The following is a 25,450-nucleotide window of genomic DNA, read 5'->3' as shown; positions in this document are numbered from 1 at the left end:
TGGAAGGATGGATGTAAATGGTTGGCACTAAAAAAACTCATTAACTCTGAAGAAGCTGAAACAAAATAAAACGGTTCTCCCCAACATTTGGGAAGATAAAAATTAAGTCAAAGCAGCTCATCTTGTTGCAAAAACACCAGGGTCAGTGGAAAGAGCGTGGCCTTTAGAATCCACAGGGAATGTGACCTCAGGCAAATTGCTTAACCTCCTCCACACAGTTATTGTGGACAGGCTCCCTTCATCGACCAGTCCAGATACCACTCAGATACACCCAAGTCCTTCCATCCACACTGGAATAGAGGCTCTGCTGCTACTTTCACCACCAGAGGAATGTTCTGGGAAATAAATAACGTGCTCCCATAAACACATCTGGGTCAATCTTTTTCAAAGGCCCATGACAAGGCCCAATCCGTCTACTATCTGGAACCCTGAGCGACATCATCCGAGTTTCATTGTTATCCTGGACAATTTTAATGTCCATACAGATGATCCACAACATTGTCTAGTCTCTCAATTTCTCGACCTCAAAGCCAGTGACCCCCGAGAACCACTCCTTTGTGTATTTCAAACTCCCCTCTTCTAACCAGAACGTCCCACTCTCACTGCATTTATTCAATTTTATCAAGATCTCAGTTCTTTATTTCCTCTACGGTCTCCTCCAGTGTTCAATTCTTTATCAATTCCAGGGTCTCTGATCCATATTTAAACCACTCTTTTAGCCAAACCTTCATGGTCTTTACTTCCTTCCCCAAATTTGGCCTTTAGAGCACGTGCATTCAACAACGTCCTAAATCTGAATCAATTTAACTGCCCCTACCGCATCTTTATTTCCGCTCCTGGGTTCTGCTGAAGAAAAATCAGACCACCCGGAGGACTGAAACCATGTCAGTTGAGTCTCCGTCAGCGGCCCCGTGCGACACCCCTTCCACACGTGCTTAATCGACATCCCCTATCATTTGTTGTAAAGACTGTTTCAAATTTTACCACTCTTGTCAAGCCCCCTGTGTTACCACATTCCTTCTCCTCACTCTCAGGAGATAAGCTTATATGCTATTTCACAGAGAAAGCAAAAAGTATTAGAGGGGAATGCTATTCTCTCAAAAAACATACCCATATTTACACCCATCCAGATCAACTCATCTAAGTTAAAATCTTTCAGAATCAGAGATCTGAAAGAGTTTTATATACTGTCTCCACTTTAATTCCTATTAACTCCATAATTACAGAAGCTACCTTTTAATTCTGTACCTAAAACATGCAATCTACTATGCTCAGAGCTTTATAGACATTATGCTATCTCGCTTCGGTTGCCATCACCCCAAACAGCAACCACCAAGGCTGCCAATAAATTCCAACGTATTAAAACCCAATGGAGATTTTTTCAGTGTCATTTCTTTATGGCTTCGGCACAGGGACATCTGTTACAGTGACTCCTTCTTGGGCTTCTGTCACAGCGTCCTCCTGACCTTCCTCCTGCCCCTCTGGCTCCTCCTCCACGCACACACAGGCAGCAGCAGCTCTGCCTGCGGTCACCCTGCTCTCTCAATGGTGATGCTCGCAGGTTCTCTCCTGAGCGCTCTTCCCTAGTCACCTGAGGCACAGTGTTTTAAGATTTGGGGTTTTAAGTCAGATATTTGGTTCAATTCCTGGCTGTCACTTATTAGCTTTGGGATCTCCTATATCACTTATCTCTTCTATATCTCCCTTTTTTGTAAAATGACAACTTCACAAGTTGTTTTAAGAAGTAAATGACACGACATATGTAAAGCATTAAGGACACCGCTTAGCACACAATCAAATGCTATCGGCATAGTCATCCACTTCCACGCCTTCAACCACTACCACCGATGTAGCCAGGATTCCCGCAGCCAGGGGCATGGAGCCTGGATTTCCCCTCACCAGTCAATGCTAAGTCTCAGAAGCACCTGGAGTTTGATTTCTCAGTATTTCACTAATAACCTTCCTCGTCTTCCATCTGTTACGGCTGTTGTATTTAGTCGGAACTTTAGCAATCTTTTTTGATTCCTCCTCTTCCCTACCTGTCACCCCCACTTGATAAATTTCCGCATCCAGCCAATTTGTCTCCAAAAATATCTATTAAATTTATCCCTCTTCTCTTCCTTCTACAGCTCTTTGATGGATTCATCACCTGTAACCTGGATTCCTACTGCAATAGCCTAACTGGCCCCCACACTTGGTCCCTTCAGATTTACTCCCTACATCTTCTAATATGCAAACACTATTAAATTATTTCTCATATCAAATCTGTCAATGATTTCTAACTACATATTGGTAAATGCCCAAACACCTTAGTCTCCATTTACAATCTGGATCTTCACCTTCTCTTCCAGGCTCATCTTTTTCCCCTTCAAAATCAAAGTTCCATCTTTAATGAATTACAGTTCCCAGAAACCTCTCCTCATTCCTCCCTTCCTCCCTCTCTCTCATTCTCTCTCAGAATTTTCCTTTACTATGATAACCTATCCTGAATAATCTTCAGTATTTTCTACTCATCCATAGGAAAAAATCCAAAATTTTAAATTTAATTCATGTCAGATTCTAACCGTCCCATCTCATTTCTACTTCTTCCCCAAATAAATCACCTCAAACTATTTTATTGCCAGTGTTCCCCAATGCGAACCTTCCACCCTCGTCAGAGCACTGAAGACATCCAGGAGGAATGAGAGAAGCCGACGAAGTAGTGTGGGAAGATGCCCGCGGGCAGTGGACTTTGAGGCCCATCAGAGCTCTCCGACCCTCTGTAACCTGGCTCTTGCTCGCCTGTTTGGCCTCAACTTCAGCCACGCTTTCCCTTAGAGCTCCAGTTCGATGATCGACACTTTGTTCTGGCCTCCAAGCCCTGCCCCCTGCTGTGTCTCCCTGCCCATTTACATAGCCGAATTCTTTTCTTCCTTCGGGTCTCCTTGGGAAGGATTAATTTCCATCAGCTTTAATATGACTTCATTTGTAAAACGAGGACGTTGAAAGGAAAACAAAAAGAAAAAGCCACATGGACAAAAATGTTATTTATAACTGTAGGAAAACTATAAGTACTCTAAAGAATAACAAAAGGGAAATAAGTAAAGGTACATCCATAACATATGGTTGATAAGTATCTGCAAATAACATAAAGATGCTTGCATTAGAATTAGTAAAAAACTGGATGATTATTTTCTAAATCTCCTATAATAGTCATATGATTTTTATATTAAAAAAGGTGGCATATAAGGTAAGTAATTTGTATTAGATTACCTATAATATACCCTCTGGCTTTAATATAATAACTAAATAAATATTTATTTGTGAAGATATTTAGTACAAATTATGGCAGTGCCACACAAACAAAGAATCCATATCTTCTCTTTAAAAAGATAAATCCTCCAACTTCCATAAAATCACTTAGTTGCTCTGCTGAGGGTTAACAAGAAAAAAAATAATTATCTGCTACATCAAGAGAGCAGAGAGACCCCTGAACTTCAGAGAAAATCTGAGTGCCACACCGTTCCACCACTACGTGGGAATGGTCATACAGCATGTAAACTGGACACTATGAGTGAAAGGGGTGCTGGTCACATCAGGAGACAGGGTCACCTACGTGTCCTGCTAAGTCCTAACCTCGGCTGTATTGTATAGAAGTCAGAGATGTTTACTTTGTTTACTACACTATTTATTAAAAAAAAAAAAAGCCTACTATTCTGTTTGGGGGTCATATTTATAATTAGTTTATCTGGGAACAGATTCATCAACAAGCTTGCCCCAAACTCCCTCCTGATGAAGTGTCCTTGTTGGGAACGTATTCAATGATACCATGGCTATGAGAACGCTGGCATCGCATGTGCCAACCCCAGTAGCCAAAAATCTTATATTAATATCACACGCTTCATCAAATGAAGTACAAAGAATATCCCAATACAGAAATTAGAGATCTCAAGAGCTATAGGTTAATGGAAGTCACATCATATTTATACTTAACTTACAAGAATTCATCTTTAAGTACTTAAAAGTTTCAGAGCAAAAACAATTAACAAAGTTAAATGTTCAGAGACAAATGCAATTAAATTTCAGAAAGAAACTGGAGGTCACAGAGAAATACTGACTAATGAAGAACTGGAAGAAATAATAAGATCATCTTCACAAATATGACGAGAAACAGAAGAACTAGCAAGTCTGAATCTCCCTAAATTTGCTGGTGTTGCAAACACCAAAACATTCAAGTGATTTAACTTCTCAATGATTCCCTCTACAGAATTCTATACTACCAATTACAGTATCCATCACACATATATGTGTCTGTACAAGGTTTATCAAAAAAGCATCGATATTGTAATCAGTGAACAAATTTAAAGGCTAATCTTTTGTCTTAAGTATGAATTTCAGAACTGGAATCCGAATAAAAGTACTTCAATGTTTACTGAAAGAGCCACATTTAGACTAAAAATTTCAAAGTTGTCTCAGTATTTGTAAGGCATCAACTCAGAAGTTCTTTAAATAATTTACAGTCAGAACATTTGTTAAATATCATTATATACAATTATCTAGAAATCTACTAAATCCAAACAGTCCCCAATTCTAAACAGAAAATTGGTCAGTGTTATCAGTGATCTGTAAAGAGCCGAAAACAAACAAAACCCTTAGAATCCGATTATCCACCAATAGTGGAGTTGGTTTATTAAATTCAAAAAGTTAATTATATATGAAGACCATACAGAAAATAGAAAAATGGTTTACATACTGAAAGTGAAACAAAAAAAGGTATGTCAACTTCACTCGTGGTACCTGCTTTTTTCCTACATCTAAGTCCTGTCAATCCAGCCTTCTGCTAACTGTATTTTCCTGAATTTAAGAAACCACTGTTTATAACATGCACCATTTTACATACCACTAAGAAATTTTAAAAGTACTTCCTGTTAGTTGAATGAAGCCATCAACTGTAAACTACACACTGATTTCTCACACGTTAAAATGTGAAAAAACAATGTGCAACTTAGAATTGATGGAATACATAATTTCTAATTCATCCTCCCTCCCTATTCCTTTTGCCACCACCTTACTTCAGTTTCTCATCATTATTACGACAAACTTTCTAATAACTGAACTGATCTCTGCTTCTAGTTTCACCATCCATCAATGCAGGCTCCAGACTGCTGGGATTTATCCACTGATACACTTTCCCCTTTGTGCGAAGGTCTATGTATAAAGATATTCTTTGAAACACTATTTCCAATAAAAGTGTGGAAATATCCTAAAAGTCCATTAATATGGGCCTGGCTAAATAAATTATGTTACCTCCATCCAAAGGAATTGCACCTAACTATTAAAAAACACACAAGGACTTTCTACAGTTCATTTACAATTATCTCCAAGATATAAAATGAAACACACAAGATAAATGGGTCTAGCAAGCAACTATGTATGTAGAAGAAAAGACAAACGAGCATATACTTTATATTCATAGAGAATACCCCTGGGAACACAGACAAGAAACTGCCAACAGTGATGGGCTATGGGAGGAAGGAAGCCAAGCGGGCAAGAGAGACAGGGGCAGTCAAAACGGAGTTGTTTGTTTGTTTGTTTTTAATTGTATACCTTTTTGGAATTTGACTTGGGCAAGTATTTACATATGCAAAATAATACATTAAAAATTAAAAAGAAAATACCCCACTGCTGCAACATTCATGTCCTTCCTCAAGACTGCAAATACCTTGAACGTAGACAGTGGGCTATTCACGTGGAGCTGAAAATGCCCATTTACAAACGTGTCCCCCAGACCACAAGCTCCGTGAGCAAAGCGGCTTGGTACCTCAACGCCAACCTACTGTTCAGCGGGCATACATTAAATATCCCTACTGGACACACGAATACTAACCAGAACCTCCTTTCTAAAACCATGCCCATCCAGGCCTCAGCCCCCCGCCCATGCTCCAAATTACCTGCTTCTCTCTCCTATCAGTTACCCCCAAATATTTTGGAGTCCCCTAGTAACACCAAGCAACGATCTAAGATGTGAAGGTCCACACCGTGTGAACCAAGTCTACCTGCTCTAAGTCTATTTTACAGTCTTAAACAATCCTAGCCAGGGCTCTTTATTACATCTACCCTTTCAAGTTTGACCTTATCTCACTAATATGAAGATGCTGGTGAAAAGAGGAATATCAGATGATGAAATCTGTCCCACCTTAGGTGCTAAAGATGGTCCCGTCTCAAATCCACATATCAGAATTCTCATTCCTTTCAGAGGGTGGGTGCTACAGCTGAAAAGAACACAGAATCTGGACAGACATCAGTTCAAACTCTACCTCAAAAACCAACTGGGTGATAACCTTGAAAATTATTATATGACAATGAGCCTTTATTTCCATATCTTAAAATGAACATAATGGCTCAAAAGGCTTTTAGAAGGAATAATTTGTTTCGTATCTGCTTGTACCTGTTAAGAGAGCAAATTAAATAATAAGTCACTGACAGTAGTTGCTTTCTCCCAGTTTTCCTTCTAAGCTAGTACCTATCAAGTAAGAGGAGAGAATGTCATCTAATTAAATTAATCTAAATTAACGTATGTATAAAAGTTTCTTCCTCTTTAACTCTGGCCTCTGAAAATGGGGAGAAAAAGGGCTTTATGATTCTTAGCTCCTCCCAGCCCAGAACTCCCTTGCTCTGTTCTGGCTCCTAACATCTAGGAGGCCGTGAGACATCTAGGCTACCGAAATATCAGAGGCCCAAACACTCCGGAACCCTAGTCTTCAAGGAAGTCCGAGAGCTCCAAGCCAACTGGTTTCTTTTCAGCTGCCTCGCAAACGTCTGCTCTGCCTGTGGTAATGCTAAATACAGAGATTACGTGAGTTGTTTAACTGCTTATATTTAATAACTATGCAGAATAATAACTATGCTCATATTACCTAATCGGCAAAATGTTTTAAAAAGTTGATTATAACCAAAACTCTAGTCATGCATATCACAGATGTTGGTTAATCACCCAGCCGAGCTGTTTGCTCATGAATTTAAAAAATTGTTTGTACTATTCCTTCCATCTAAAATGACTTTACTCTTCTTTCATTTATTCGAAATCTCATCTCAAAACCCAAATCAAATCCCTGGTCCTTAACGAAAGCTCGTGAAACCACTTCCATCCCTCTTTGCTTTGAGCTCATACTGCTCTTGTATTTAATATCATGCAGTGTTTCACACAATAGCTTTTCCTTGGTTAGCTTGCAAATTCTTTGAAAACAGAATTATATCTTTTATTTCTCTATATATTTGTTGACTGCCTGTCTGTCTTAGTCTAACTTGAGACTCCCCACCCCCCACAAAAAAACAGATTATTCCTTTTCATCTTCAGTGAGTATTACCAGCACAGGACAATGATTTATTATTTACATCAATAAAGGGAAATACAAATGTAGCTGATGCAAACAAATTAATTCCTAAAACATTTCCATTGAACGTTTAGAATATATCGTATTGGTTCTTTTAACAAATCTACCTCGGAAATTATGTGCTTAAGCTTATATCACGATAATCTATCTCACTCCCCACACCTTACAGTTCTCTAACAGACAAGGGAGAGAGATGCTGCAAAGAGCAGGAAAGAATAACTTGTGAGAAAACAATCTATTAACCAGGGTATCATCTGACATTCCCACATCGATGCCACCACCACCAACAAAGCACCTGAGACCAGGGGTTGTAAAATTATACATTTACAAAAAACTTTTAAGAATTAGTTTCCTTAAAACTTATATAAATGTCAGCCAATCGGTTCTCATAGCTAGATACTGTACCCTGACCTTTTTCTCCATCTATCTAATAAGTAAAGAAGACTTTCCAAGAAGCAGTTATAGGACGGCCTGGGTGCAGTAGTTCCCAAATTCTGGCCTTGGCCTGTGACGAAATTTCCACTGGTTTGCAGAGAAATGAGAAAAATAAGGACATAGCAGCTTATTTTTCCTCAAGCAAATGTATCCACGTTAAAGGTTTGTTCTATATTATCTTCTCTCTGTTTTTCTGGTAATTAAAACACCTTTACGGAATGATGGTAACACGTTTACTGCCCTTAACTGACAACAGAAACAATGCTCTTTCAGCACCCTTAGTTTTTATTTTCTTAGACTGACTGGCCCATGTCTAGAGAACTAGTCCAATGGGTCTCCTCTGACCCTGACTCACTGTGAGCTACCAAAACAAGTGCATATTTACAGACTGCTCAGTCTGCTTTTTAAAGTCACTCATTTGACTTGTGTTTTAACTATGTTGGGAAAATTCCTTTCTTGACATTATATGGACGGACCCATGATCTGTGGCTCACAAAATGCAAGTAGCAGAGGTAGTATGTAAAGATGATATTTTATTTATCCCAAGAATGCAAGGGTGACTTTGCCTTAAAAACATATAAATATCATTCACTATATTTAGAGAAAAAGTCTTGATAAAATTCAGTGTTCATGTAAATGGATATTGTTAGCAAATAATTTCCCTTGTTAGAAATAAAAAAGCATCACATGACCCAATAAAGAAGTTTTAAATACAAAGAGTGAAATACTGTAAGAGAAGACTATCATAATATGTATTATAGACTTCTATAATATGTATTATAGAAGACTATCATATCATATAATATATATATATGTATCAGTTCTTCCAAATTGATCACTAGTTTCAAAACAATTCCATTCAAAATCCTAACAGAATATATTAAGGACTCTGACAAGCTGATTCTCCACCTTATACGAAATACAAAGGCCTAAGAGTAACAAGACTGAGATGCAGGAATTTGGCCTTCCAGAAACCACAACAGCACACGACAAACTATGGAACTTGCGCAGGTAGAGCCAAACTGACCAGTGGAACCAAACGGAGAGCCCGAACACAGAGCTGGGTGTTAGCTGAGATTTATGACATGTAGCATTGCGGATTCCTGGGGAAAAGGAGAAAACTATTCGTTAACTTGGACAGGGACAACTGTGTTTCTAAATAGGAAAAAATAAAAATGAACTATATGTCATACACAAAAAATCAATTCTGAATGGAATAAAGACAAATACGAAAAGGGGAACCAAATAAAAGCTTTTCAGCAGAAAAAAAAAAACAAAACAGGAGAACATCTTTATCACCTTAAGGCAGGGAAAGGGTTCCTAAACCAGTGTGCTAACCACGATACACATGTAAATCCAGTATTATTAAAATCAGAAACTTCTCTTCGTCCAAAAGACACCACAGAGTACAAACACATACTTCAAACTGGAAGAGAAGCTCTTTGTAACTTCTAATGGGGGCAAAAGACACAGACAGGCATTTCAAAGAACGGGAATCCTTGAATAACCATAAAAAAATGTTTCATTAATAATCAGGAAAAAGCAAGTTAAGATCACAACGAGAGAGCATTTACCTCCTAGACTGGCAAAAAAAATTAAGAGAGCTCATAATAAAATGAGACAATCCCAGGACTCGCTTGCTCTGTTCTGGCTCCAACACCTAGAAAGCCCATGACACATTAAAATGAGACATTAGTTTTGACATGTAGTATTCTTATCCTTGTTCAGTGCTTTGTATTTTAAATTTTCCATTCTGAGTTCTTCTCTGATCCATGAGTTATTTGGAAATGCATATTTCATTATCTAAACAAAATGGGACTTTTTAATTTTGTTATTAACTTCTGAGTTAATAGTACTATGGCTAAGGAACTTGACTCTATGATACAGAGCATCTGAAATTATATTAAATTAATAAAGTTATGGCTTCTTGTAGGATGAAAACAAACTGTATTAATCTTGCATTAGGGGCCACTGTCTATCATTAATTGGTTTAAATATTCCTTTTTTTCTGTTCAAAAAGATTGTATATTTTCCTCGTTTTAGGGCACAGGGTTCCCTCTATATGTGAATTCACTGAATCGGATTTTGTAAAAACTTTTCAGTTTAAACTACCAATAATTAAGAGCTATGTTTTAACTCTTCCACTAGAATAGAGCTGATCAATTCTGCTTTTAGTATACAAATGTTTGCTTTACATATTGATGCTATTTTATTAGGTGCATACAAATTTAGAACTGTTGTGTCTTGGCGCACTACACCTTTTGTCATTTTAAGGAACTTCTTGATCTCTAGCAATGTTTTTGTCTTAAAGTCTCATTTGTTAATCAATCAGCTGCCACAGTGGTGTGATTTTGATTGTTTTTGGTTAGCCTTCTCCCTTTAACTTTTCCATTTTAGATATGTCTCTATATCTAGTTAAGACTTTTGTTTTTAATAAAATGGATCATCTATGTCTTTTAATTTGCACGATTATTATATTGACATTTGATAGTGACTGATATATTTGAACTTGTTTTATACTTGCTCTCATTTTTCCGTGTCACATTTCTTACTCTGTGCTTTTTACTTGCCTTGCTTTTTCTACGTGTCCTGCTTCTCCATTCTCCTTTCATGTCTCTTTGGGAAAGTTTTTTGGTTTTTAATTCTGTTTTCTCTTTCTAAGTGGCTGGAAGTTACATATTCTATTTCTAGTCATTTAGTAGCTACTCTTGAAATTTTACCACAAAGACACACACACACACACACACACACACACACACACACACACACACACACTCCAAGTTAAACATGTCTCTCCTGAAAAAAATACAAGGATCTTAGAATACATTCATTTCAAATGAATCTCTTTTGACCTACGATGTCATCCAGATTTTAGTTCTGACTTTCTAAAAAATTCCACAAATTAAACATCATTTAATACAGATAATATGCATTACTCTCATGGTTACCAATTCATGTGCTCAGCAGAGACTTTATCTCTCAGACCTTCCTCGGGGGATTATTTTCCTTCTTCCTTAAGTATGTACGTATGGGTGGGTGTGTGGCTGTGGGTGTGGGTGTGTGTGGTGGGGGGTGTGTGTGTCCTTAAGAAGGTCACAAAGTGAAGATCTGTTGGTTTCTAGCTTTTGTCTTGCTGGAAACATCTTCATTTTGCCCTTGTTCTTAAAAAATAGCCTTGCCAGGTATACAATGTACAGATTGACAGTTGTTTTTTCTGCACTTTGAATATTTTACTCCAATGCATCCTGGATGCCATTGTTGCTATCAGTCTGTCATTCCTTTACAAGCTACCTATCTGTTCTCTCTGGCTGTTTTTAAAGGCTTCTCTTTGTCTTTGGTATTTTTTAGTTTAACTACAAAGTATGTAGACACTTTTTAAAATTTTTATTTCGCCTCCTTAATATACATTCTGCTTCCTGCACTGTCACGTCTTTCATTAACTCTTCAACTTTCTCAGTCAGTATTCTTTCAAATACTGCTTCCATTCTCTCACTCTGGGACTTCAATCACACATATATATGTTAGAGTCATTATTCTATCATTTCCATCTACTTCTCTCTTGGCTTACATACTGGGAAATTACTTGGGATCTGTCCTTCATTTCATTGATCGATCCATTGAGCTTTTAATTTCAACAATAATATTTTTCATTTCTAACGTTTCACTTTGGTTCTTTTACAAATCTACATAACCACATCTGAGAGTCTTTTGTTTCTTGCTATATTTTAGATTCCGTCTTTTATTAATTTAAACATTTTATACACGATTGTTTTATATTTTGTATCTTATCATTTCAATAGTTTAAGTCTTTAGGGGTTTGTTTCTACCAAATCTCATTCATAGTAGCTATTTCCTTGTGTTTTGTAACTCTTTTATTGTGAGCCTGTATTTTGTTGAATTTTATCTGTGGGAAGTGAGAGCGCCTAATCAGAAAAAGCTTTCAAAACGAATCTGCATTTGCTCTGACGAAGGGCAATACTGACCTTGATCCAATTTAGCATCCTTCTCAGAGGGCTCTTTCACTTGCTGTGGGCCAAAGCCTTAGTCTCCCACTAGTGCTATTATGGGCATTTGCCTTTAGGGCAACCTTGCCTTGTCCGTTAGCTTACAGCTAGCTCATTGCTCCTGTTCCAGCTGATTCTTCACTTTCGTAAGTGAGAATAGACCCTTAGAGAGCTCTCTTACTTTTTGGCATACCAGTAATGCACTAAAATTTTGCTTGCAAGTTTCCCTGTAGACGACCTTCAAATAATTTACATATTTTACATACTGTCCCCTCGAGGAGGTAGAACCTAACTCCCCACTCCTTAAGTGTGTACTGTGCAGTGACTTCTTTCCAAAGTGTACAGTAAGATAAAAGGAAGAAAAGGGCACCTTTACAATAAAGAAACCTGACGAATACTACTTAAGCCAGGTGATCAAGGTTAGCATTATCAGTGGTAAGTCAGGTTGCTAGGATACTCTTGATATGTGATGAGACTAGCGCTTTGCCTCTGTGTCCTTCTTCCCAGGAAACTAACCCAACTAGTCATGAACAAAACATCAGACAAACCCACGCTGAGGGACATTCTACAAAATACCTAATCAGTACTCCTCAAACCTGTTAAGTCCAAAGTAGCCTAGAGAGACATGATGACCAAATGTAACATGGAGTTTTGAATGGGATCCTGGGACAGAAAAGACACTAGGCAAAAATCAAAGAAATCCACAGATAAAAGATAGACTCTACTAATGTGAGACGGTAACTGGGTACACGAGAACTCTATATTCTCTCAACTTTTCTGTAAATCTAAAGCTATTCTACAATTAAAAGTTATTTTAAAAAATTGTTTGTTGCAATTTTTGCCAGATGTGTTTTATTTTTAGTGGATGGATCCTGCAAAATGGCTAGTCTGCCATATCACCAGAAGCAGAAGGCATCCTGCTCACCTTCTGCCCAGCACAATCGTGCTCCTTCTCAGAACCAGGCTCCACTGAAACTCCTCGGGCAAACTTTCTCTTCCCTTAGCTTCCGAGAAGTCACTTCGTTCTGATCCACGCCTCTACCCAGGACACCCTTTCTTCTGCTAACCCCTGAAACCCTGGTGTTCTCTGACTGTCCCTAGTCTCTTCTCACTCACAACACTATCCCTTGAAGCGCTCAGCGATTAACTACCAAACGCTTCAATCCCCGAGTCTACAGCTCTAGACCAGAGCTCCCTCCCGAACACAGCACAGTGGTTATGAACATATCTAAGTCAGTGGACCTAGGTTCAAAGCCCGACACCTATTTCCAGCTGCACGACCCTTTCAAACACTGCTTTCCTCATCTATACAATGGGATAATAATAGTATATACCTATCAAAAGTTGCTGTCCAAATCACATGACATAATACATGTAAAATTCCTTGACAGCATCGAATATACAACTGTCAACAGTATTAGCCAATATTAAGATTGTAAGCGTAATGTAAATGGCTAATTATTTCCTTACTAAACAGCTCTTCTCAGATGCTCTCTAGACACTCCAACTCCATATGCTCAAACCTATTTCATCATTCATCTCTTCCTCCCAAATTCCATCACCCAAGGCAGAATCCATAGACTCCAACTTCCAAGCTTTCATCGAACTTCTCCCCCAACATCCAACTGATCAGCAAGTTCCATCAAATTCCACTTTCTAAACAGAGAGCATCCTTACTTTTTAGCTTCTCTAGTAACACATTAGAATTATGCTTGTAAGCTTCTGCCTTCCTCACTACCACTACACTAACTCGAACCTTGGTCATTTGGTTAGATTATCATAATGCCCTCTCGTAACATTTCCCTTAAACATGTCATTAGTTTTAGTAACCATAATACCAGTTTCCGGTACTGCAGTTTACGGTGCTACTTTAAAGACCAAAATACAATACTTTTGTTGGCATAATACAAAAGCAGCTCTGTTCATCCTTCTGGGTTAGCTTTATCTCTTCCCTACCTGTTCACCCACCGCCATTCCTCTTCCATTGCAAACTCCTTGCCCCGTTTACTACCATTTGCTGCCCAGCTCAGGAAACCCCTGACTCACTCCCCTCTACCCTCGTCGCCTCCCACTTACAGCGTAAGTCTGCACCTAAGGGAGGAAAAAAAACTTGTAATAAAGGGCCTCTCCCGGGGGGTGGAAAGAAAAGATCTAGACCTCCATTAGGGAAATCTTCCCCAAGTTAGCCAAGGAAAAACGTCAAAACTTCAGCAATTTTGAACTACTGAACAGAGACAGATGGCTCTGAAAGCACTGGTCAGAGGAGTTAAAATATGGCAAGAAGATACTGAAGTTCAACCCGACCAGCTACATCACACGTGACAGTTACGAGGGTGCCTCAGGCAAAAAAAAAATCGAAGTCAGAAAGCGGCAAAGCCAGGAGCAGCTGGTTTATATCAGAATGCTAATCTATGTTCAATATTGATTTTTATAAATTCATATTTTGCTTCGTGTTTTACAATGATTATGACTTTAAAAATATGAAATATATTCTCATAATTGACCCTGTGGATTTGATTTTGTTTTTTAATTCCAAAGCTTTCAATAAAACCCAAAATTATACTAACATCGGTATCACGAAAAATAATCTTGGTCCAGTGTTACAATCATTGCTGTGTAGTTGTTAGCTTTAATGCCTACACAGTTACTTTCTTTTTAACATACTTTTCCCTTCTTATGTCTTAAAAACCATGCCTCTTATTCCTCCCTGCTGTCTTTTCCACCCTTGGCCGTGCGCACCTCTGCTCGCCATTTCCTGCTCCCGGTTCTTTCGCACCGGTTTATGTTTGGGATCCTTCCTTTGCCTGCTTTGCATCTTTCTGAACAACTGTCTCCTCCACGAAGCCTTTCTCACAACATGCAAATATAAATTGGTTCTCTGTTCTTTAATTGGGGGTTTCCTAGAAAAACTTCCATAATGAAGCACCCCAAAGCATGTTCCTTGCAATACTGATCAAATGAGATAACCAGAAAAGAAACAGATTCCACAGGGTCAAGCGATTCTGGAAAACGCTGACTATCCTATCTCCCACCCAGCTTGGAAATTCATGAAGCATTTTATTAAAGGTACTAAGTCCGGCAGCACAAAACGAGGTTTAACTCTAATTTGGTAGCTCCCAAACTACACATCACCACTTTCGGGGACATGCTGTTGTACAAAGTACACAGTCACCTGTTTATTTTTATTCATTGCTATGTTTTATTTTCTCTGTATCTTATCCACGCTTGTCGGGTCACACATATGTGCTGCCCTCGTAGCGATCTGAGAAACCAGAGAGAATGGACACATATCCTTAACCTAAGCTGACACTACGCAGAGCATATATATGTTTATGGAAAACCTATAAATGGATTTCAAAAGCTCTTCATTTTTCTATGATCAGGTTTTTTAAGTCTTTTAAAACAAAGTGAAATGGATCTTCCAAAATGTATGTCTTAATATGAAATTTTATTTTAAAAAACATCTTTAATTTAAATTTTAACAATTTAAATAAGAATGTGATTAATATTTGGCCGTTATTATTCCAACTTCAATTTTTTAGAAACCGTTCTTTCTGATATTCATTTAAAAAACCCAGCAATACTAAAGATATTGCTGTACCTTTGAAATCCCTTGAGATGCATTTTCTCATTAGCGTAACTATAAAAACATATGAAAAATTATTACATTCTATGCATTTCCAGAACTGCAAGATGTTGCTATATGAATAGGTACTTAAAAAATCAAAATAGGTAAACAATTTTCAAATTAATATATTCTCCCGGCATTCATTAGTATTAATAAGAAGGACTAAAAAATCCATGTTCATTCCTTTGGATTATTAACCTTAAAATTTCTACTATAGTATGCAGGATTAACTGGAAGAATTTAAAACTTCAGTAGACAGGCCTGCTTGAAACATGATATAATAAAATGTATACATACCATAACTGCGTTTAAAAATGACAAGTTACCATTTGCTGAGCTTTCTAAATAGTAGGTAGTGAGCAAAGCACTTTATAGGAATTATCTTTTTAAAATATCACCAGCAATCAAATAAGGTGGGCTGTACTATTATTACCCACCACTTAAAGGCTTTACTAGGTTAAGTAGCAACTATACTGCCTACTGAAGTCCAAAGTCCACGTTCTTTGCCAATCAACCACTACACAATATTGTGCACCCTCATACGTAGGTAAATCCAACAAAACGGTGTAACTTTCATAGCAGCAATTCTCGAAGTGTGGTTTGGATCAGATTTAAGAAAGAGACAATAATTACGGACTTTCTATGTTTTAGACCATCTTCAAGGTGCTGAGGATGTAGCGGTGGACAAAACAAACTCCCTGCTATTGTGAGCTTACGTTCCAACTAGGGGTGATCTCATAACGAGAAAAGGTGTGAAGAAAATAAAACAGGGCGATGTGCTAACAGAATGAAGGACAGGGAGAATAGGGTGGACTCTATGGCTAGGACGACAGGGCTCAGCCTCTAAGACGACATCTGAGCTAAGGCCTGAAAGACAAGGACATTAAGGCAAAATTTTCACATAACGTGGTAGTTTATAAAATACAGAGTTTTACACAGAGCAGGCACTCAAAGATTTCTAAATTCATCTTCTGAATTCTGTATCTTTGGATATAAAAACACACTACAAAAGAAATTTTAAATCAGTAGTTGGTAGCTGGTCATGGGGATGAGGAGCATGGCAGAGGGAATGCAGTTAGCATTCATATGATGGCGAGGTGGAGGGCCAGGGGAGGGAGGGAGCAATTGGGAGGATCGTTTTATGAACATTATAGATGTCTAACCAATGTACTGTATATTTTAAACTAATTTAAATCAATTTTTTTTTTTAAAAAAAAGATATTTTAATAACTCAGGTAACACCGACTGCCTCCTGGTCATAGATCATCATTTTTAAATTATGCATCATGCTACAGTTGTAAAACTATCATGATAGTGAAGGGAACACAAAGCACCACTGGATCCGTTCTGGCCTTTTTAAAATTAAACGTGGTAAGTTATAATTCCTAATATTAAAGGATCTTGTTTACCTCTAACAGTGCAACTTTTACTAAAGGGTAATAAAGAAACTCACTCTCACTCGTGGCCACCAAAGAACCATACCGGGAAGGTAAGCGAAACTGCTCACCAGAGACTGAGGTGGAGGGAGGAAGAGAGACGAGGGAAAGATAAAAGCCACAACCAAAACGCGAACCCAGCATACTGTACGTTTCATTTCTTTCATCAAAGAGCCTCTATTTCAGAGTTTCTAAGAAGAGAATAAAAAGAATGAGGTACTTTTTAAACTGTCTTTATCTCAGCCAGAAAAACTTTAATGTTCCAAAGCACAGATGGAATTGTTGCCTTTTTCCAAAAGCAGTAACTGGGTTCTACGACTTTCTCTACAAGACGTGCCTTCCTCCGGCGTTGTTTCGATCTGTGGGGACAGTGAAATTTGAAAGCAATGCAAAACACCAACTACTTTTTGTTTCCTTGATGAGAAACTCAAGTCAAGCTGGTCTGTACAAGTATTAAATTTCTGAGTAATTTTTACAAGGGTCTCTGAGTTTCTTCTACACACTAAAAAAGCCTCATTGTCTCGTTATTTCTCAGACAGTTGAAATTTTAAAACTAACTTACATATCCTCTTTGGACTTTTAAAAGTACTGCTATAAAACAATAAACACTTGGGAAAAGTGAAAAAAAAAAATGATCACAACTGATTGACAAAAGCCTAGGAAGAAAAGGAGTTTGGATGTATCTATTATTTATCAGTTTATGAAAGACAGGAAGCCAAATCACTAAGAATAAAATCAGTAACCTTCCACTCCTTCAGAAATCACACACATACATACACTCACTCCTTCTCTACAGACAAAAGTAATTTTGGGATGGCCTGTTAGAGCAAGTTTTAATATTAGTATTTTTCCACTGCCAATGAAATTTTCCTGTCAAGATTATTTCCACACCACAGAACCATTTGAAGTTTGTCAGTATTGTTTCACACTTTGAGGTATGGGAATGGTTTTTGCTACATAATTTATTTAGCTTACTGTGAGATGTATAGCGAACTTATATCTAACATACTGTTTCAAATCCACCAAGGGCCATGTATATAATATCACCCTTCTGCATTTGAGAGACAAAACAGTTAAATGAAGAACATAACAACGGCCTGTAAAGTCTCATAATACAAATAAAAAGGATCATTTCATTTATACCGTTGTGACAAGTATATGTTATAATTAATGCAGTTCCATGTTTTGTTACACTGTCAGGAAACATGGAAAATACCTGCATCTCTCTGAACCGAGGACAACGGAAAGAAGGTGACCTAGGCATCCAAAGGGGAGGGAGAGGGCCGATCAGGCGATGATTTTACAGTTGGGAATTATAACAGAGCTAACGCCTACCTAATCCAGAAGTGCCATTAAGCCTAAACCAAGAGGAGAAACATGCGAAAGGCTGAAATAGATTTATTACTTCTTTAGGGAGTTGAGATAGTTCACCTTGAACTTCAAAAAGAACACATCAGACCAAGTAAGCAGAAAGGGGTATCTAAAATACCGGAATGGCCCAGAGCCTTCTCTCGACCTCTTTTTTTTTCCCTAATCATGCTGACGACACTTACTTCTCTATCCATCCCAAGTGCAGTCGTGCACTGCATAAGGACGTTCTGGTCAGTTCGGTCAGTGACAGCACCAATATACAAAGGCGGTCTCACAAGATTAAAATGGAGCTGAAAACTTCCTATCGCCTAGGGCCATCGCCCGGATGCCCCGTATCTTGGAAGCACCACATATTTCTCATCTGTGGTGATGCTGGTGTAAACAAACCTCTTGCGCTGCCAGCTGTACAAACGTGTAGCACACACAATTACTCATAGTACGTAACACCTGAAAATGATGACAAACGACCACGTAACTGGTTTACGTATTTACAATACTCTTTATTGTTATTTTAGAATGAACCCTCTCTACATATTAAAAGAAAGTTTGCTGTAAACAGTATGTCATGTTACGCCTGCAGCAGCCTCAGACATCTTGATTTCCGTGTCTTGATTGCATCATTTTTTTCTCGTGCCCGATTTCGTCTCGTGTCGTTTTATAAATGTAGTGTTGCCTACGTGTACAGCGTTTATAAAGTCTTCAGCAGAGCAGTTGCATCCCAGCCATGTCACATCCACTCACCACTCACTCGTGGACTCACCCCAAGCGACCACCAGTCCTGCAGGCTCCCTTCATGGTAAGAAGTACCGTTTTTTATCTTTTATACTGTATTTTTACTGAACCTTTTCTGTGTTTAGAAGTGCTTAGATACACAAATACTCACCACCGTTACAGCTGCCTGTCATATTCAGTATTCGGTACAGAAACGTGCTGACAGGCTTGTCACCAGGACCCACCCCACCCAGCCCAGCGTGTAGTGGGCTAGACCGTCCGGGTGTGTAAGTGCGCTCTTGATGTTCACGTAACGACGGAATGGCCTAACAAGGCATTTCTCAGAATGTGTCCCTGTTAAGAGGGGACTGACTGTACATCTCTTCCGGGCTGGTGGCGCTAAAGACAACCTACACACTGAACAGACACCCTGGGGTGCCCGCGGCGCAACTCTGGGAATGCACGAAAACGAATGACTTGTACACTTAGCGAGCAAAGTTTATATTTGTGAATTAGATCTCAGTAAAGATTTTTTAAATGTAGACAATCCAAACCTAACATATTCAAAACTAAATTTCTGATCTTCCTCCCCATATCTGTTCTCCTTACAACCTTCCCCATATCAGTAACTGTCAACTTTCTAATCATTCATGCAAAAAAAGTCATTTTTGATTACTCTTCTCCCTTACCCCACATTTAATCCATCTAGAAATCTGGTAGAATCTACCTTCAAAAGAGATCCAGAAGTTACCTCTTATCACTTCCACTGGCCACAATCTGGTCCAAGCCAGCGACACTCACCCCAGGATTATTCCCACAGCCACCTAACTGGTGTCTGGGTTTCTGTAGCAACCAGAAAGCCCTTTTAAAAACAAATCCGTTCACACCACTCCTCTGCTCAAATGGCTCCTCTTCTCATTCAGAATAAAAGTCAAAGTCCTTACAATGCCTATAAAACTCTGCGACCTGCCCTCCAGGCCATCGCCCACCATAATCCGAGTTCATCCCCTAACCCTCACCCTAACTACCCCTTTCCGGCCATGAAAACTTTCTTGCTGTTCCTTAAGCTCACCAGGCACACTCTAACCTCGAGAGCTTTATATTTTTCTGTTTTCTTTGTCTTGGAACATTCTCCTCTCACACTCTCATGCCTATAATATTACTAAGACCTCACCCCCCTGCTCAAATGTCACCTTCTCAGCGAGACCTCCCCTTACCACCTGACTTAAAACTACACACTCCCACAATACTGTATTCCCTTCCCTGCACTTCTAATATTTTACCTCCTAATATAGTTAATGTTTTACTCATTAACTCTATTTGTTGTGTGTCTCCCCTTCCTAGAAGAAGCTCCGTGGGGGCGAAAAATTTTCTCCATTTTTTTTTTCACCTGCTGTATCCCCAGTGCCTGGCACAGAGGTATTCAATAAATATTTGCTAAAAGAACTGAATGGGAACTAGGGACTTATAAGCAAAATTCACCTTGGAACTCAGAAACTGTACCTGGTCCACCTATATTACTCATTTGTACCCATATGATATGCAATTTAAAATCTTTAGGCCTAGGGCAGTACTGTTATACTCTATGTGTTATACGCATATAACATATGTTATACGCATATAGAGTATAACAGTACTGCCCTAGGCCTAAAGATTTTAAATTGCATATCATATGGGTACAAAAAAAGCCTACGTATTTCCTACAAAAGATGGATTAGAAAGTAAACAAAGGAATAGCTATATTTCAGAGGCCAAAGCTGCAGAAAATGGTCCTAGACCCTCAGATTTGTGGAGTGACAAATATGATAGCAGACTACACTCCCCACTGACCAGTGTTGAAACCCAAACTTTTTGCCACCAAAAAAACCCATTTATTATTTAATCTAAATGTTCCTCACATTTAGAGATTTTTATCTGGTAGACAGCTTTAATAACTAACATGTTCAACTTGTTTTCTCATTTTTTATTAATCGAAAACATAAATAAATGCTTATCAGAACTTCGAATCCACACAAGATAATGTTTTGCTACAGAAAGCAAAAACTAAAACAAACACAAATCACTAAGATTTAAAATCTCAACAATTTAATTACCCTATATGGCCTAATCTGGAATAAATAAGGTTATCAAAGGTTTTCCGCATTGCAGAACATCTTTTATAAATAGGAAAGGCTGTAGTTTAGTGGCTATGAGTGCATGCTCTGCATCAAGGCCTGGCTCGAATCCTGGCTCCACCACTCACCACCTCTGTAACCACGGGCAAAGGGGTCGACCTCTCAGTGTCTCTGTTTTCTCGCCTGCACAATGGGGATAACAATGATACCTACCTCCAAGAGTTGTGAGGATTTACTGAATTAATATGAGCAAAATGCTTGGCACAGTGCCTGATACACTTGATAAATGTTAGCTATAAGATTATTACCATCTCTGTGGTCCAGCAAAAAATGACAAGGAGAAAATTCTGAGATGCTCTAAATTAAATTATGGGGCCAGAGAGTGAGAGAAAGAGACAGAACTGTTTGTGGCTGGCTGCGGGCCAACTAACAAAAGACTGCTCACATTCTTTCTATGTTTGTTGGAATTTTGGATTAATTTCCAGGTGGCTATTTCCGCAGATTATCCCAGCCAGGCACCATCAAACTCCAGGAGCCTCTCCTTCTTGTTTACACGTGGGCTTTCCTGACACCTGCCCACCACCAATCTGCAGAAGCGGACATTGCTTCTGCGACTCTGTGCCTATCCCAGAGCTGGCCCCGCTTCACTTTCTCCCACCCCTTTGCCTATATTTCAGTTTGCAACTTTCTCCCCTTTCACTACCCGATGTGTGCAGATGCCTGCAAACTCCAGAGACGATGGACATGTTTTCTTTCCTACAAGTGGGTGGTTTAGACTCAGTGCCCCTAGACCGATCTTCTTTATTGGCTAGCAATGGCCCAACAAACACTTTCTTTTAAAAGACTTTTAGCTGTTGAGAGTTAAAATTTTTTTGTTTAACACCATCTTCATAGTCCAGCTAAGGATCCTGAGACCCAAACTGAGAAACCATTGCCACAGATCAAAAATGGTAATTACACTTTGCAAATTCTCTGCAAAAAAATTAATCCTATACAAAGAGATTTTTTTTTTAAGTCCATGTTTACATAACAGTCTCTCTTATGGAAAAAAATACCAGATTTTACTGAGATTTGCTTCAAATGGGGAAGAAGAGGGGAAGGAAAGGGAATAGAAGAAAAAAGACTATTAAACTGATAACTACTGAAGTAGGGTGATCAGAAGAAGGAGGGGCATCATACTTTCTGAACCTCGTGCATATTTAAAGTTTGTACCAAAAACAGCTCAAGGGAAATCTTAACAGATTTTCTGCTCTACAAATGATTCTACTTTCCTATATTCTCCTTCTCTTCAAAAACTCACTTGAATTCTCATACCACCTTCTGTAAGACAAACCATTCAATGGCGGAAACCACACTACATGGAGATATCATGAACACAGTATTTTCCATCTTGTCCTCCTAGTTCTTCAGAGCACTCGCTAATTCACTAGAGAGAGGCAGGTCCAATTCATCTGCCTCAGACTGGGAATATAATTTCCAGCACTATACCCAAAACAAAATTCAGGATCTTAAGACTCTCTCTTTCTGCATCATCATCGTTGACACAACAAATAATCTAATGTTTTCCATATGCCAAGAGGTATGCTGAAATACATGTATTACCTTCTTAAATCTAGGCAACAATCCTGAGAGGTTATTATCTCTATTTACAGATCAGAAATTGAAGCTCACAATTTAAGTACTGTGCATAGAGTCACCCAGGTGTTAGGTGATGGAATTAAGGTCTGAACCTCGGTCTAATTCTAAAGTCTGTATTTTTCTTTTCCATATCGATTCTCATTTTGTATTAAAAATAGGAGGAACGAATAAAGTATAGAAACGATAATCTGGTCAAACTGCATGCACGTCAAGTCCGTTTAAGAGCTACACCCTGAACCTGCTGACAACCATAACCATGATTTCTTTTGCTAAATTATAAATGTTTTTTTCTGATAAACAAATTTAAACAATTCAAGTTCTTGATAACTATTTCACAAAATTATGTTGGCAAATATTTACTGATCGCTTACTGTGTGACAAACACTGTTCAGCCGCTTGAGGATATAGCAGCAAAGAAGACACAGCCCTGTCATCTAGTGGGAGAAGACAATAAACACGTGAACGATTAAATAAGGTAATTTTCAGAAAATAAAGTGACGTGATAGAAAGCAACTGAAGAAACCACTTGAAATACGGTCATTAGGGAAGGCCTTTCTGAGGAGGTATATCTGAGCTTGGATCTAAATGATAAGGAGACAGGATTGGAGAAGCTTGAGAGGGGGCAGGCAGGGCAGGTAGCGTAGGAACTTGTGGGCCATCGTGAAAGAAGTGTCGATCTTAACCCTGTTGCAATGGGATATCCCTGACGAATTTGAAAGCACAGGAATGACATCTGTTTATGCTACAGAAGATCTTCAAAAAATGATGGTAATGAATGCTTCAGTCAAACAAATTAAAAGAAGCCTAAATAAAACCAGTAGGACCCATCCATGGAATATATCTTCGGGAAGCCTACCTGCCTTCTCTGAATTATGTCCTTTAAAGTGAACAAAAGTTTCTTATTAAACATTAAGAAACAAAGGACAAAATGAAAATCTCTCTCGAAGAGCTAACATAGTTACTTAAATTCGCACTAAGGTCTACGTAAAAATTACCGAATGGACGCCAGAAAAAAAAAAAAAGAGAAGCAAAATTGGGACCAGAAAGATGGACAGAAAGCCTGGGAATGCCAAAAACACCTACTTCACAGATTTCCCTAAAGCTGACTTAGAAACTAAACTCAAATTAAAATAATTCTAACTCTAAAGAAATAAGAAATTAAATGAAAATGAGGCTCAATGCATAAACTATTTTTACTGTATCCCTCACTAGTATCCTGGATATTTCTCTCAAAAGGCTTTACTTACAATGAGATAGATGATGTTCATTAAATGTACAGCTGACCCTCGAACGAGAGTTTGAATTGTGTGGGTCCACTGATGTGAATTTTTTTCAATATGTACAGTATTGTATTTGCTCTTATGATTTTAATAACATTTTCTTTTCTCTAGCTCACTTTATTGTAAGAATACAGTATATAATACATTAATATATTTAACATACAATATGTGTGTTTGTAGTTTATGTTATTGGTAAGGCTCTCAGTCAACAGGAGGCTATTAATAGTTAAGTTTTGGGGGACACGAATTTTTGACTGCTCAGGGGTTGACATCCCTAAACTCTGCGTTGTTCAAGGGTCAAATGTAAATATAAATCAACTACAAATTATCCTTAACCATTTTACGAAGTTAAGTTCCATTCCACTAGGAGAAAAAAATTCAGATTTTTACAAAGTCAAAAGCATTTAACTTTATAAACTATACATAATGCACTTCAAATGAAATCGTCTTCCTAAAGCAATCATTTTTGCCTTCTCAAGATATCAACAAGGAAAATAAACCCAAGCACAATATCAACAATAGCAGACAGGAAAATTCTGGCTACAGTATATCTCTCCACTGCTGACTAGAAAAAAAATATTGTAATTGTCATTGGTAATCCCACAAGGCAGGGATGAGGACCAACTTATTCTTGCAAATGATGTAACCATATAGTTAAAAGTTAAAGCATCAGAGCTCAAAGGCAGAAAATGTTAAATGCTTGAATAACTTAGTAAAAATGTTTTAAAAGAAGGAGAACGTGTTTAAGGAAAATATGTCCTCAAGCTCACGTGAGCACTGCTCGCTACCACTGGTGAACCAAGTACATTAAAGAATATATAATCTTAAAATTGTTTATTTTACAAAGTAAATGTGGCCAATGTTATCTGATATGGCCGAGTCAAATCCTAACTCCATCATTTTACTGTGTAACCTTAAGCAACTTACTTAACCCTTCTGAGCCTTAGTTTCCCCATCTGTAAAATCAATCATTAAAAAAAGCTACTTCTTAGGGTTATTTTAAGGTATAATGAGGTCCATATATTGTAAATGACAATAAAGGGCTGGGCACATAGCACATACTTAACACGTAAGGGTCATCAAAGACCCTGTTATCATATTTGATTTCTTATGTTCTAATTTTACCTCTTGGAAAGAAAGTAACTTTGATCTATTGGTAAAACAGGCAAATCCATCTCGGTTCCAAATCTTTTCAGCATACGTTATTCAAAGAGCCTCAAAGCATCTCTTCCCACAACTTTATATAGATGGTTTAAAGCTTGGGGCCTATGATTTTGCAACTTTTAACCAACTGTTCCCTAACAGGTAAACAAAAATCAAAACAGTACAGAGGCAAAGGCAGAAGTGAAATAAGAATAACTGAATGGATGATGGCTATCACAGGTGACAAGCCACGGACAAGAAGCAACAAAAGACCTAAAATCCAAACACTGATGGATTTTGGGTCAACTTCTCAGCAG

At 38.2% G+C, this 25,450-nt stretch overlaps 1 protein-coding gene across 1 annotated transcript in view; it reads right to left on the bottom strand.

Annotated features, from left to right (window-relative positions):
- Positions 1-25,450, bottom strand: part of RPRD2 (regulation of nuclear pre-mRNA domain containing 2) — a 61,664-nt gene that overhangs the window by 34,376 nt on the left and 1,838 nt on the right. The gene's annotated exons all lie outside the window — the stretch shown is intronic.

The sequence above is a fragment of the Pteropus alecto genome, unplaced genomic scaffold, assembly GCF_000325575.1.
Source record: "Pteropus alecto unplaced genomic scaffold, ASM32557v1 scaffold106, whole genome shotgun sequence".
NCBI lineage: Eukaryota > Metazoa > Chordata > Mammalia > Chiroptera > Pteropodidae > Pteropus > Pteropus alecto.
The sequence above is the reverse complement of the archived record's forward strand: the minus strand, read 5'-3'. Positions and strand labels throughout refer to the sequence as shown.